We start from the raw sequence: 15539 nt of genomic DNA on the forward strand, positions 1-15539 counted from the left end.
TGTCAGTGGAAAAGCATAAAGGAATATTCCTATCCAAGAAAAGGAAAAGGAACCTGTATTCCAGGCCTTTTTGCATGGAATCCTGGTGCAGAATCTTGTCAGTTGATTGTTCAAAAAGGAGGCAAACAGGGTCTACTTGAGGAGCTCCCCAAAGATCCATCACATCTTGGAAGATGCTCTGATCTTGTTTCTATATGTGAGAATCTGCCCTTTTCCTGCTCAGCTTGCCTGACACAGTTTTGCTCTGACAAAATGCAGGATGCCTGCAGAGTGAGATTGTGCTGTGAAGCTATAGCCAAACTAACATGGCTAGTCTGTAAAGGGGATACAATCTGCTACCCCTTGCCTGTTGAGGTACCACATAATTGTAGTATTGTCTGTAACCACTTGAAGTCGTCTAAGGGACCAAAGATGATTCAGAGAGTTAAGTAGTCCAGGAGACAAAAGATGATTCAGAGTTAAGAGACCTGATTGAGGCAAGCATCCCTCTTATATGTATGTGCTTGCATGTGTCCTTGGTGTTTCACACACCTTGCTCTTTTATCCCTCCTAAAACTGCTCCCCAAGCAAAGTCTGAAGCATCTGTGGTGACTACTTTGGGGCAAGGTGGGAGAAGGCGAGACCTTGATTTTGGGAAATTTGTTGTCTCCACCAAGTAATCTCTCTTGACAAACCCCAGCACTGGGATTTGAAAAGACAAAGGATGTTGGTGCTGGGACTAAACAGACTTCAGATACCATTGTAACTTTCTCATGTGGAGTCTTGCCAGTACCATCATGAGAACCATCGATGCCATGAGACCCAAAACCTGAAGTATTTTCTCATAGTGACTGAAGTCTGACTGAAAAACCTTAGAAATAGATCTAAAGATCTTTTCCATATAGAAGAAAAGCTCTTTGAACTAAGGTGTCTAGCTGATACCCTGAATACACAATCCTGTGTGAAGGAGTCAAAAAGACTTCTGAATGCCCTACAGAAATCCCAGCTAGTGTGAGCGCTCTCTCACCCAAGCAAGATATTCCTGACACTTTGAAAAAGACTCTGTAAAGATAAGCAAGTCATTTAAATATGAAAAATGTGGATACCCTGTAGCCTGCAATGAGCTATAACTGAAGCTAGACACTATGAACACTCTTGGTACAGTGGAGTGTCCAAAGGGTAAGGCAAAAACCCATAATGTGATATAGGCACACAACTTTAAGAAACACCTGAAGTCTGGATGTGATGATAAAAAGAAGTTGCGCACTTATCATAACATTCCATCTGTGTTGTTGATCTTCATTTATCCTTGACAGATGGGTCTGGTTCTGGTATTGGAATGGACTAAGCCATCAAGATCTCACCTCTACCCACAATCCCTTTCTCACAATTACCTCAGATTGAGTTTGCAGAAAATGCATAGATAACAGAAAGGGAAGCCCAACTGGAAGACATACCTACTATGGTTGCAATGTCACAATAATTTAGGGATATATAATTCACTCCACTAAAAGAATCTTAAAGGCCGGGGGATGGAGGGAGGGGAGTCAAGGATAAATGAAGACAGACAACACAGATGGAACATTGTGTTAAGTAGATAACTTCTTTATCTGATGTTCTCAATCTTCATTTTATCCTTGACAGATGGGACAGAGTCCCCAGCTACCTTCGATCGTGGGTGGACTCACGGAAGGATATTCCTGAGCACCATTGAACCAAAGGGCCCTCTTCCCCTAGAGTCCAAGTCCAAATTGTAATGAGTAATAAAGGTAAGGGAAGAAGTCCAAGTAGCTGCTGCACATATATCATCCAGTGAAGCTCTAGATTGGAAAACTGCTGAATTTGCCTCTGATCTTGTAGAATGGGCTTTCACAGACCTAGGTAAGCTAATTTGTTCTCATCACACATAAATGAAATGCAGTCCTTTGGCCAGAGTCACCTTGCTGACTGGCTTGCCAAATTTTGCACTGGAAAAGGAAACAAATAGTTGATCAGATTTTTAAACGTCTTTCATTCTGTGAAGATAGAAACGTAATTGTCTGTGAACATCTAGTAAATGTAAGGAATGTTCACCTTTGTTAGAAAAGCTTGGAAAGAAAACCGGTAAATTAATAGCTTGACTGATGTTGGACTCAGACTACCTTGGGTAGAAAAGAGGGGTTTCTTCATAAAGAAAATCTATCTTTGTAGAAAATCAGATAAAGTGGTTTACACAGTAAGGCCTGAATTTCTGAGACTCTTCTGGCAGAGGTTATAGCTACCAAAAACATCTTCCAAGACAAACTTCAGATCACATTCTCCAGAGGGTTCAAAGGGAGAATGTACTATTACCTGCAACACTAAGTTTAGATCCAAAGATGGTGTGGGATCTTTGAAAGGAGGTTTCAACAAGAGTGTGCCTCTTAAAAATAACTTACAAAGTCTATGAGAGGCTAATAACATTCTTCCAAACCATTGTGGAAATTGGAAACTGCAGCTAATTGTAGTCTGATGGTAGAAGGGGAAACTCCAGCATTAAAAAAGAGGCTAAACGGTCTAAAATATGCTCTATAGAAGCAGAAAAAGGATAACATTTTTTTCATGGGCCCAAATGGTAAATCTCTTCCATTTGCTAGAGTATAATTTAGGAATGGAAGGTTTATGACACAACAGGAGGATGTAGTGTACTGGAGAGGAAATATTTAGATGCCTGGCAACTAGTGGATCGGAGGAAACACTCTGGCAGCTTGAGGTTCAAAATATCTGGGTGAACAAGTCCATCTGGATGGGACAGAAGGTCTTCTATCGGGTCAAGAATCCAGGGTTGCTGAAACAGATAAGGCCAAAGGAAGGGGAACCAAATCTGTCAAGGCCAAAAGAGGGCAATGAGGATTACTGTGCTTTTCAACCAGAGTGCTTTTTGTAGAAATTTCGGAATTAGAGGTATCGAAGGAAAGGCATACAGAAGACTGGAAGCCAGTTGTGCAGGACAGTGTCTCTTGGTGACTTCCTCAGATGGGGAAATCAGGGAGAAATAATTGCTGCACTTGTTGTTTAGGGAAGAGGCATACAGATTGCAGCAAGGTTGATCCTATTGAAGGAAGACCCTTTCCACTACTTCTGGATTGAGATACCACTTGTGAGGCTGTAAGATAAATCTGTTCAGTTTGTCTGCAATCACATTGAAACTCCACGGAATGAGTTATTAGAAAGCGGTTGGAAGAGATCATCCACTGCCACACTCTGAGGGCTTCTTGACAAAGGGAATAAGACGTGGTTCCTCCCTGCTTGATGTACCAAACTTCTGACATGTTGTCTATTTTAATTGCAATTGTCCCCTGACATAGAGCTGTTTGAATGGCCTACAATGCTAGAAGCACCACTCTTAACTCGAGGACACTGATATGCAGGTTGGCCTCTAAGGGGGACCAAGTGCCTTCAACCGTCCTGCCCAAGAAATGCCCTGCCACCCCATCTGGGAGGCCTCAGTGGTCAGTATGGCCATGGGCTCTGGAAGAACAAAGGGGGGGATTGAGGAGAATCTGTTCAGAATACATCCACCAAAGTAAATTCCTCTTGCAATTACTGTTGATCAGAACTTGTTCTAACAAGGACTGGTGTAGGATAGACCACTGACAAGCTAGTAGCCATTGCAGAATTCTCATATGAAACCTGGCTAGAGGAACTAGAGTTATTGAGGCTGACATCGATCCTAGAGTTTGCAAAACTAGCTGAGCAGGAGCCCTCTTTCTGTGGATTAGCTTTTGAACTTGTGCAATAATTCTTTAGAATCTCTCTCAAGGAAGAGATGCTATGGTTGTTGTCGTATTTAGCACAGTCCGTATAAATTCCAGATTTTGTGTTGGGAGTCAACTGGGATTTCTCGTGATTTACCGTAATTCCCAGGTGGGCACAGATATTAAGGGTGTAATCCCTGGCTATTAACTGATGCCTGTTCGAAGCAGTTACGAGCCAGTCATCCAAGTACAGACACACCCGGAATCCTTGCAGTCTCAAGTGAGCTGCCATTACTGCGATCCATTTGGTGAACACCCCAGGGACTGTGGTGAGCCCAAAGGGCAGCATTCTGAATTGGTAATGACAGACTCCTAGCCATAAGTGAAGGAACTTTCTAGAGCATTTGTCCATCTTTATGTGGTAATAAGCATCCTGAAGATCTATTGAGCACATCCAGTCATCTTTCTTAAGAAAAGGAAGAATTGACTGTACCATGACCATTCGGATCTTTTATCAAACTGATTTGTTCAGCACGCTGAGATCCACAATCAGTCTCCAGTCCCCTGTCTTTTTTGTCACTAAAAGAATCTTGAGTACGTTCTGGTTCCATTCTGGTTTGGTGGGACTTCTTGGATGACTCTTGTTTAGCAGTTTTTGAATTTCTTGCTTTGACTGGGTGGAACATCGAGGATTTTTTTTGTGTATGGGGGGAGGATGGGAAAAAGGAATAGCACAGCCTCTGGATACAATCCTTTGCACCCAGGAATCTGTTGTTATGCTTAGCCAGGCATCTAGGTGCAAGGATAAGCATCCCCCACTGCCTCTAGAGGAAGACAATTGGGCCTCCATTCAGGAGCGCTGAAAGGGCTTACTGGGAAAAGAATCCTGAAGCCCTGGTTTTGAGACCATCTCTGCTATGAGGGTGGTGTCTTCCATTTTGGTTGCCCCCACTGCCCCTGGGGGAACGTCCCGCACGTGCATCCTGGAAAGGCACTTGGGATGTTTTGAACCACATCTTACCACTGCTCCTCTGGATCCTAGAAAAGGATGGGGTGGTGGAAAAACATACGCCCACAGCAGAAATGGTCTTGCCATCCTTCTCAAACCTGAATAAAGTCTCTTCTACTTTTGTGCCAAACAATGTTCTGTCCAAAGGCGCATTGACGAATGAAGACTTGAATGGTTCCACAAAGTTGCATAGGTGCATCCAGGCATGTCTCCTTATGGCTACACCTGCACCCACTGCTCTGGATGTCCCTTCAGTTGTATGTTCGATTAGCCTCATGGATGAATTAGACACAGACTCCAGGGTGGCTAGGTGGGAACCCACTCTCTCCAGGACTCCTTCAGCCACAGCTTCCACCAGGGTATCAGACAATTCCTTAATCAAATCTCTCTGAAGTCTTGTAAAGTGGGCCAGGAAGTTCAAAGACCTTAGAACGAAGGTCGATTAAGCATAAACTCATTTCCCAAAGCTATCCATAGCCAGAGACTCCCTGCTTGGTGGACTGATAGATGAACTCTTTTCAGTGAGTTCCTTTTTCATGGTGGCTACTAAGACCATGGCATCCACAGCTAATACCTTGCCCCAGAACTGTTGATCTTCAGGGGCAGATAAGATTTCACCTGGTCTCTTGTGGATAGGTTCGATGGTGTCTGGAGCCTTCCATGCCCGCTCTGAAATCAACTGAATGAGTTCATCAATGAGTGGGGTCACCCAAGAGGTAGACAAAAGAGTGCTGAAAGCCTGCAAGTAAACAGATTCCTCAGAGAAGGGTTTTGGGACTTCCAGCCACCCCCTTTGCTTTAAAATTTCTGGAAAGTCTCCAAAGGACCCTTCCCTTTCATCAAAATCTGTCTCTTCACAAACAGATTCCTTAGGGGAATCTAAGTGCTTCCTCTTGCGCTTCTTTTTCTGAGGAACCTCCTCAGGGAGATAATATGGGGAGGTGCCAGAAGATGACAGAACCTGAGACGTCAGCACCCACTGTCCCAATGGAAAGACAGGTAGAATGACAGAGCCGGTGGGGGGGTACCTGTTCTGAGAAGGAATATGCCAACTGAGTCACTGCACCTTGGAATCGACAGGGTAGCTATGATTCTGAGAGGTCTCTAGTTCCGAAGCAACTGAAGAGCTCAGGGGAGTTACCAGTTCTGAAGAGGTGGAAATCTCAGGTACAGGCACAGTCGATGCTGAGAAGCTCAGAACAGAAAACTCTAAGGTCTCAGAGGAGGAGTGGTCAACAGGGTGAAGGAAGGCTTGGTTCCAAGACCCAAAGAAGTCAGAGCCGACAGGGGGCCTGTAAGTCCCCTATCTTACATTTTATTCCCAAGTCTCTCCACACTGAGCTCAGAAAGACTTTGGTGGAGTGAATCGAAGAAAAGGATGGAGATTTAGGCCTCTGAAGAAAAACTTCTGGAAGCTCACCAGTGTAGGGGTCTACAGATGGAGAGCAAGTAGTCCTGGGAAAAATTTCCCTGGATTCAGAAAGTGTAATTCGTGTTGATGTAATCACTGCCATTGAAGAAGGAGCAGATAAATTGTCCTGCACCTCACCCTTCGACATCAAAGGACCCAAAATAGTTGTCAGTGCTGAGGAAATTGTCGTCTTCAGTAATTTAGAGTCAGAGGCCTCCAGTTCGGAGGATCCTTTCAGAAATGAGGATTTGAATTTCTCAGTTTTCGGAGATGATGGAGAAATCAGAACTGACACACTCCTCTTTTTTCCCTTGTCCACGGAAGACAAGGACAAAGAGAAAGAAATATCAGTTTTAGCTTTGTCAGCAGTAGATAAGGCTTCACTAAGGCAGAGGGGATCAAACCCTTTAAAATAAGTTTATGTCTCTCAACAAGTGCTCGATGATTGAACCCATTGCAAATACTGCAGTCCTATCGTAAGTGAACAGGACCCAAGCAATAAACATAAAGGGAGTGAAAGTCAGAAGATGGGATTTTGTGGCCACACTTCTGGCATTTTTTAAAACCAGAAGGGTCTTCAGCTTTCTCAACCATCTTAAAAGAATTACATTTTAAAAGCAAACACACACTCGCACGGAAAAGTTTGTGAGAGAAGGAAAGTTTTTTTTTTTTTTTTTTTGAGTGAAAGAAAAGAACAAGGAAAAACTATCAAAGATGATAATTAAAGATATACCCTAAGGTGTATGGGAAGAGAATATCAACTGACATTTAGAAATACAATAATGTGTATGAAAAAGAGAGAGAGAAATTAGTAAATGAAAAGGTAGAGGATCAAGCAGAGAGGAGATGGAGAGAAATCTCTAAGAAACAACAGTAGAAATTTACCTAAACCCAAAGAAACTTGAGTGCACTGGCAAAACACGACCGTTCGGAAAGGTGGCAAATGAGATCTGTGGTAATTGTGAGAGAGGGACTGTGAGTAGAGATGAAGCTTGAGCGTTTTTGGCTGACGCAAGCTACAGTAGTGGCACAGTCTGTTACGATAGCGGAGTCGGACCCGTCTGTCAAGAATAAAATGAAGATTGACATCATCAAATGCATTTTTAAATGTAGTGTTACCAAGAAATGTGAATGAGGAAGTAGTAGCAATGGGTTGTGAAGTGATTTCATTTTGAACTTGGGCACTATCACAAATAGGCTTAGGAAAGAAAGTCAAAGAACTGAACTCCAAGCATTTTTCTCTCTTTTGCAATAAAACATCCTTGAATAAAAACTTTTCACAACTTAGGAAGGAGGAACAGGTTTATTCACTCCCTGGGACATCATATGTTGAAGGACACTGTGAAATAAGATAGTGTCGTGTCTGGTGGATAAGGAACTGCCCCCCGAAAAAGTGAAATTTCTTCCCGCTGCCATCTGTAACCTTGGTGAATGATCTTCAGAATCAATTTGTCTGAAACTATCTGTTGCTAAAGAGAAAAGAAGAGATTCAGACTTTCTGGAAGGGGAAATGGATTGCCAGGGTGGGAACAAGGTCCCTTAAATAGTCATTATGACTTGTCGAACTGTCCTTGGTTTTGGGTGGTTGAAAGATTCTTTTTGGAACCCCTTTGCCATTTCTTTTTAAATGTCTGTTTACTTTGTCTTTTGCCAAAACTGGATGGTGGGTTACAGAATTGCTTAGAGAAATAGGAAAAGGAAGGCTGAAAAATCTTAGAGATTCCCTCTATCATCTTATGCCTTTCATCGCACTTTTTGATAACCTTTGCAGGACAAGAACCAAAAACTAAATCTCTATCAAAATGAGAATTCAAAATGTAATTTTTCTCATCTGATAGGTTGTGAGAATGCAGCCAGGCAAACCTCAAAACTGTACCAGTGGCCATAGCCCTGGAATCAACAGAGTCATGCACACACTGTAAACAATGAGCTGTCACCTGTAAGAATCAAAATTATTTAAAGCAGATGTTTCTTCAAAAGAAGAAACTGCAGACAAAACATTCCTCATACTTTCACAATGTCGGAATAAACTTTAAATATCAGCCTGACAATTCAAAATTCTGAAAATCAAAGTTGCAGAAGCATACACTCTTTTCCCATATTTATGGATAATCTTCTCATCCTTATCAGAAAAAAAACAGGATTGGAATTAAACAAATGTTTAGCAGCAGCAGGATTAACTAAAGCTACAACTGCCAGGTTAGGTTTGGGGAAAAATGTATAAAAACTGAGGAACTTTATATATTCTATCTGCCTTTTTAGGGGTACCATGCTGACTACAAGGAAAACTGCAGGCAGTAACACACACATCCTCCAGAGCTGACAGAAATGGGGGAATGGGGGGAGGTTCAGTAAATTCCTTCTGTAATAGCTCACAGTATTTTCTGAGGGACTGAGAAAACTCAGTGCTCTCCAAATGAAAACACTGGCATATTCTGGAAATAATCTCAGAAAGAGGAACACCCACAGGGAGAATCACAAACTAAGGGTTCCTCTCTGTCTGAATTAGAGAACTGAGAAGACAACCTGTTATTGTCTCATCATCTTCCAGTCAGATTCAAACTCTTGAATCTCTTCAGGAAGAGAGGTATCCCTTGTTATCTCTCTTTCTTTTACCAAAAGCCACCTTATAAACAGATCAACAGTCTGATTTAAACCCTGAGCCAGACACAGTAAACTACGTTTCTGTAAGGAAATCTGAGGAGTACATACGTGTTTGGTTTTCTGTCTGACAGGAAAAATGGGGCCAAAAGTGTTGTTAGTGGCAGCAACAACCTTCCAAGAAATCGGCACATCATTCTGATTAAACAGAGAAGCCTCATCTGTTCCCTCTCCCAGGGCCGACAACAGTGTCTCTCCCTGTCCACTGAGGGTCTCCAACAGCCAAAGAGGACTTGGCTAACACCTGATCTATACTGGCTGTAGGTACTATACCAGAGAGATCCAGGGTAAAAGAGTAGTCTGAGGAATAAGCTATGGCCACAGCAGAATCACCAGTGGTTGAGGTAAAGTACTATCCTGCTTAACCTTTTCTTTTTGTGGCTGAAAGAACTGACTGTGGGACTGGTAGTTTGTTCCATGATCAAGGCAAAAAATGGTTCATCTTTCCCAGGGAGAAACAAGGAGCAGAGGCCTGTAAAATTTTAAAATCTTTAAAAGCTACTTTTTTTGCACACAAACACAGCAAAAAGTACTTTAAAAAATTTTTCTAGACCCAAGTAAAATAAACACAATTTCTCCACAGGAAAAAAATTGATTTTCAATTACAAAAACATTTAAACTGACAGGAAAAGTGTGCTCCAATTTAAAAGCACAGTAAAGTTCATGACAATCTGTTAAAACACAAACTCTTAGCTTTAAAAACTTTCATAAAGTGGAAAGTTCAATAAAACTACTTTTTTTTTTAAACATGGAATGTTTTCCCCCAATGGAAACGTATCTGCCCAGGAAAGGGCCAGCATAAGCCAACCATCGATCCGTGAAAGCCTAAAAAGGAGCACACACTAACCCATTAAGCTAAGACTACTGCAGCACTGATCAATATGATAAATATCTCCTGAGTGCCTCCCTAGTGAAAAATTGGGCAATACCTCAGGGTTGTTACTGTCCACTCATAGATAGACCCTGAATCCTGACCTTCTTAGTGTGCCAAGGATCTTTTCCTTTGGGCCAATGATCTTGTTGAAAGTAGATTTAGGAACTGGGTGTTGTCCCAGCTATCTGGTGCTGTGGTTTGAGCAGGGTGATATGCCAAAAATCACATTTGGTGTTGGTTTCTCTGCATCCTTGAGAAGGCAAAATGTGGTGTTTGAAACCTGATGCAAAAAGCCACGAAGACTTTGTTCATCTTCTGCATATTTTCTAGAGTAATGTTGAACATGCGGACCAAAAATATCTAGAACTTCAAAGGGGAGGTCCACAAATCTTATCTTGGTGCCCTTACCATAGTCCATTAAGGTGAAGTCACACAAACTCAAAAAAGTCAATGATGGCCCCAGTAGTTCTAGCATTCCCTTGGGTGACTTTATAACATATGCACACCAAAGTTAATCATTCTTAAGGCATCGTGCTGTGGGAGAGAAGTTTGTCTTTGATCCCATGTGGCAATCTCTCAATAATCTGGTCTATTTTGTAAGTGATGTGACATTTAAAATCCATTGTATGGATGACGCACCTTAGCACCCACATAACAAAAATGTCAGACAAACACTTTCCAAGTCTATCGTTTTTGCTTCTTTGTTTAGGGTGTGGACATCGGAGCTCAGGAGGAGACGGACAGAACCTTCTTAAGGGCTGCTACACTCAAAGTGTTACATTTGGGAGAATTAAAGCAAAAAAGGAACACTCTCTCGGAGGCCAAAGTATATGGTAAGACTTCTTCTGACCTGAAGCTACTACATTTTCTAAAGCAACATCCTTTAAGATGTCAATCAAAGTAAGTTCCACCCAACATGACTGCTGGGTGGACCTACAGATGCTCTGCATTCTCCTCTGCAGGAACAGTACACAGTCATTGTGCTATCACCCTGCTCCACCTAAACTAAGTCCTCTTCAAACTTGGTGCCATCTGAGGGATGTGGGGGAGCTGGTACACTCCTTATTGATATCTTCCAGGAAGAACTCTAATGTAGAGCTGAGTTGCTTAAATTACAAATGGGCTTTCCTGTATCTCTGCAGAGGAGAGAATAGGGCAAGGAAACACACCTGGTAGAAGATGCTTCTCTGAAAGGGACCACTCTGCTCCAGTAAGATATGACTGGCTGGAAGACAAGGACCCAGGAACAGGCTGTTCTCAAGAAAGCCAGTACTAAGGGTAGAATATACAACATACAAGGAAACCATACCATCTTTGTGGCTTGACTCTGGAGTCAACGTCAGAAACTACTCTGACACTGAGTAATGTATGTTGGGTAGGTAGACAGAGACTGTGAAAATGCTGGCACCGACATCAACTCTTCAAACCTAACTCCTGGTACCAATGCCAATATCACCACCTACACTGAGAGAATGGTTACTGACAAAGTCAATGTTGTAGGTGTCCCTGGTCATCAGGAATATTAGTACAATACTGTATGGCACCAATATCTACACCATCATGTATGCTACCTAGACTGGCTTCAAAGTCATGACTGATGCCAAAGGAGATGGGGTCAGAACCTTTTAGAAAAATTGTGTCTTCGCTGAATGGTTCACAGAAGTGTCAGGGTGGGATAAGAAAATGAAGTACGAAGTATGACTCCATGTCCCAACAGAAGGGACACCAGAAAACCTGCTGTGATCAGTTAGCATGGTCTTTCCCAGTTTGTCATAATCAATGACAAGGCAGACAGGATAGGGGTAAATGATCTGGGTATGGCTGGCTTAGAGAGTTAGACAGATGGGAAAGCAACCCTGTGTCACTGTACCATCAACAACAGAAGAAACATAATGGTTTAAGGCAGTGAGTTGGTAACTTTGATAGAAATGTTTGCTGCAAGCTATTCCTTACTCATACTGAAAGGGGAGAGTCCTCCCACAATGGAAACTGAATGGAAAGAAATAACATAAGACAAAAACAGCAGTAGAAGGCCTTCCTATAAGTTTAGTGCAGGGGGAATCCACAATGCTGTAGAAAGATTTGGTGATACAGAAGAACAGGATGGTTCACTGGACTCCTTTGCTAAAACATATAGTTCAATTAAGTACTACTTCCCTCTTATTTTCTACTTTTTAAAGTAGTTTTTGTAAAAGCTTTACAAACTAAACATTTATAGTGTTCCGGATGCTCCCACAACAAAAATACTCTATATATGCCAGTCAGTGGGAAGATTTTTCCTCCCAAAGCCTCACTTGTGAAATTTGGCAATTCTGTGACTGTCTGATGGTTGGGTCTAGACCAAAACAGAAATAAATTATTCTGATAAGAAAAGTAATGAAGAATAACCAAGTCTTAAAGGGAAGCAGGAGAACAGAGAAGAGCAAAGCAAAACCTAAATGTTTACACTCGCTTCAAAAGCAAATCTTCCCACTATAAAATCGATTTCAGTCTGGAGCCAGTTTTTTCTCATCTAATAAAAAGCATGGCAAAGATACAGACAGACTTGACACTGTGGCACATTACAATACTGGAGGAGGTTATATTGAGAAAGTTTAATCTGCCAAGTGGTCCTAACACCTGCATCACTAGTTCTGGCGTTATGAAGGATGGACCTCCTATTAGATTTACTGTTGTGTATGTACCTTTTATTCTTAATAGAAATGATTCCAGTGAGAAGACAGTCAGTGGAGAGTTTAATTTATTGACTTATTTTTGTTTTTTTTTGGGGGGGGGGTTAGCCTACAATTTCAGCTGTACATATTCATATGTAACTGAATTAGCCAAACGTGTAGACTATAAGTTAACCATTTACCATTTCCCTTAATTAAGTCTTTGCTTTCATTTCATCTTTATTGATAATGTGCGACTATCTACTGTTTTTCTCTATTTTCTCTCTTCATTTTTCCTGATTACTGGGTATGACATGTTTGTTATGGAATGGTGCCCATGAGATGTATGAAATCAAAATTCTGCAATGTTCCACTGTCCGAGAACACTTCACACAGGATACGTGAAACAAAACATTAAACCAAACTTTTAGGCTGAATTAATTAAAGGTAGAACAAGCTGAAAAGATGCAAGCACATGAAAAACAGTATAGAAGCAATGTTCACCATCAGGCAATAAGTGGCTGTAATAAACTGTTAATGTTTAAATTGCTATTATGTCTATGAAAAGACAGTGATAACCACAAAACATCATTCAGTTATTCTACCTTTTACTTAAGGTAATGTGATGTGAAGGTCAAGCTGAAGTCTGTATGGTGACTAAAGATAACTGTATCTCTAAAGATTTTTCAGTCTTTTGAGAAAGGTCTGGTCTTTGAAGTTCTGACTTCTTGGGGACAGATTTGCACACTGGTTGACTACCATTTATGAAATAGGCAGTTAAATGACTACATAATTAATCTAATTAAGTTAGTGACACTTTTTTTTATTTTGAATGTTTTTATAACAGTTCCATATTTATAAAGCAACTAAATGCATTTCACTTCAGTTACTGTCATCCATCAGCCTGTTCATCTACCTTATCCGATCCAACCACTTACTCTGTGTCAGGGGTCACAGTGGTAGCAAGAGGATCAAAGCAAACCAGAGATCTTTATTCTCAGCAGTCTCTAGTTCATGGTTGTTGGGTCCCAACCAGGGTGACAGGCAACCTCTCCGGAATGTCTCGAGTCTGTCCTGTCGCCTCCTTCCAATGGGCCATGGCTCGTACATCTCCCACAACAGGTAACCACACAGCATTTTTGTTCTCCCTACACAGACTGTCTTAACTAACTCACATCTCAGAGACGAAGTGACTCCATGCAAAGGTCCTCCTGGATTGCACAGTTTTTCATTCCATCAGTGGGTCCAGCAAACTCTTTAAAGTAAACCTTGACAACTGGCTGGAAAACTATTCATATACCTGATCTCCTAGTGAGTGGATCAAGTCTAATCTTATAAATACAAGGCTGATACAGCTAAGCTTCTTGGTGGCTTTCCAGCCCAATCTTAGTGAAAACATTTGAATGCTTGAAGGAACCCCATCTTCACTTCTTGTATCCACAATCTCATCCTTTTGGCCACTAATCAAAGCTGTGGTCCACAAACGAGGACGGGTACACAGAACAACTAGTAAACTGAAAGCATCATCCTATGTCTCAGCATTTGCTTCACCAGTACAATCTGGCATAACGCCTGTAGTAATGCTGTTCATTGCAGTCATATGCCACTCAATTTCTCAATCCCCTACCGTCAGTCATGCACCAGACTGCAAATTTCCACTTAGATATATCTGCTCCTTCCTCACCTACAGATACTTTCTGAACACTCTCAGTATCCTGATAATCCTTTCCTTCTTTCCATGAGGGTCATAAACAGGGAAGGAGATATAGCCATCCATCCACAATTGTTGAAGTACTTGCTGCAATATACTCTGAAGTATGCAATAATTATAGTTTTTGCAAGTCCATGGCACATGTAGACAGCACTGGCAAACTCCCATAAACCTTCTGATACCTATGCAGTGACAAAATAATTGATCTGCCCTTCTACAGTCAGGACAGAATATGCACTGCTCTTCTTGACAAAGAAGAAAAAAGTCTGCTTTCCAGCACTCTGATGTAATCTGTCACAGGGAGGCTGAGAATTGTCATCATTCTATAACAGAAACACTTCCTTCTTGTTCCCTTTTTTGAGAAGGGGATACACCATCACACTTTGCCTATCCACAGGTACCATCCCAATGTGACATACTGCTGAAAAGACATGTTAATTACCACACTCCAATAATATTTAGTGTCTTCATGTATTCTTAACCAGTACTAATCCATTCACAAAGCCTTGCTACAGTGGATCTGTTTAACTGCTGTATTGACCTGTCTAAAGAAATGGACCAAATCTCATTTACTGAAAAGAATGAGAATTCTAATAGAACATTTCTCAGTGTTGCTTCCACCTCCAAACAATGTAACTCAGTCTAGGTCAATTTCTCCACCTCAAACAAGAAGAGCAAGAGCAATATCCTGTCCTATTCTCTACTCAATATAGGATCAATGGATCATCTGTAGAACCTACTCGACTCCATCTGGAAGCCATTTTGGAGGACTTCAAAAAAAGCTCCCATACCCAGTCTTCATTTCAGTGAGTGTTCCAGCTGCTGGCTTTGTATTTGTTAGTACCTACTGGTCATATCAACAGATTCTCTTAGAAGTAAATAGGTGGGCTTTTTCTCTAAACTGACAGCTTATTTCACAATGATGTCCACCAGATGGGTCCTAGGATCAACCCAAGACAAGCAGACCACTTTTTGTTTCCTTGCTTCTTCCTCAAGTATGGGTACTGCACTGCCCCAATTACTCCCCTCCCTTGTGGCAATGTGGTAACACCAAAGGCGGTATTGCAATGTGGACTACTGGTATATCATCCCACCACCATGGTAGCTCAACCAGATCCACCTCCTACCTTAAGGATGATAACTCCTTCTAAAGATGTCCTCAGTCTCCACAGAGGGTCATCATTGAGAGATGTCATGTATCTCTTCCCCCAGGAAAGGCACACCCATCCATCCCTCTCACTCTGTCAGTTGTGCTAAGCAAACCTGGGACGTAGTCAGGGCTTTATCCCTCTATGGCATCGGAATGGCAACATGAGCTACATATTTAACAGCATCTTAATAATCCAGTTTATAATATTCTGTTATCTTACAGTCCAAGTGATATTGACAGTAGCTATAGTGTACACACAGATGCTTCGCTTAAGGCCTTGTAATTAAAGCATTAATTTTATGCCCTCTTTACTTTTTGCTACAGCCCCAGAATTCCTTAGCCAATTTTCTACTCCCTTCCTTCAATTATTACCCTAC

At 41.6% G+C, this 15539-nt stretch overlaps 1 protein-coding gene across 1 annotated transcript in view; it reads right to left on the reverse strand.

Moving 5' to 3' along the window:
• Window positions 1–15539, reverse strand: part of AKT3 (AKT serine/threonine kinase 3) — a 2413182-nt gene that overhangs the window by 479573 nt on the left and 1918070 nt on the right. The gene's annotated exons all lie outside the window — the stretch shown is intronic.

Source organism: Protopterus annectens, chromosome 1.part2 (genome assembly GCF_019279795.1).
Source record: "Protopterus annectens isolate FY-2018-M chromosome 1.part2, PAN1.0, whole genome shotgun sequence".
Lineage (NCBI taxonomy): Eukaryota > Metazoa > Chordata > Ceratodontiformes > Protopteridae > Protopterus > Protopterus annectens.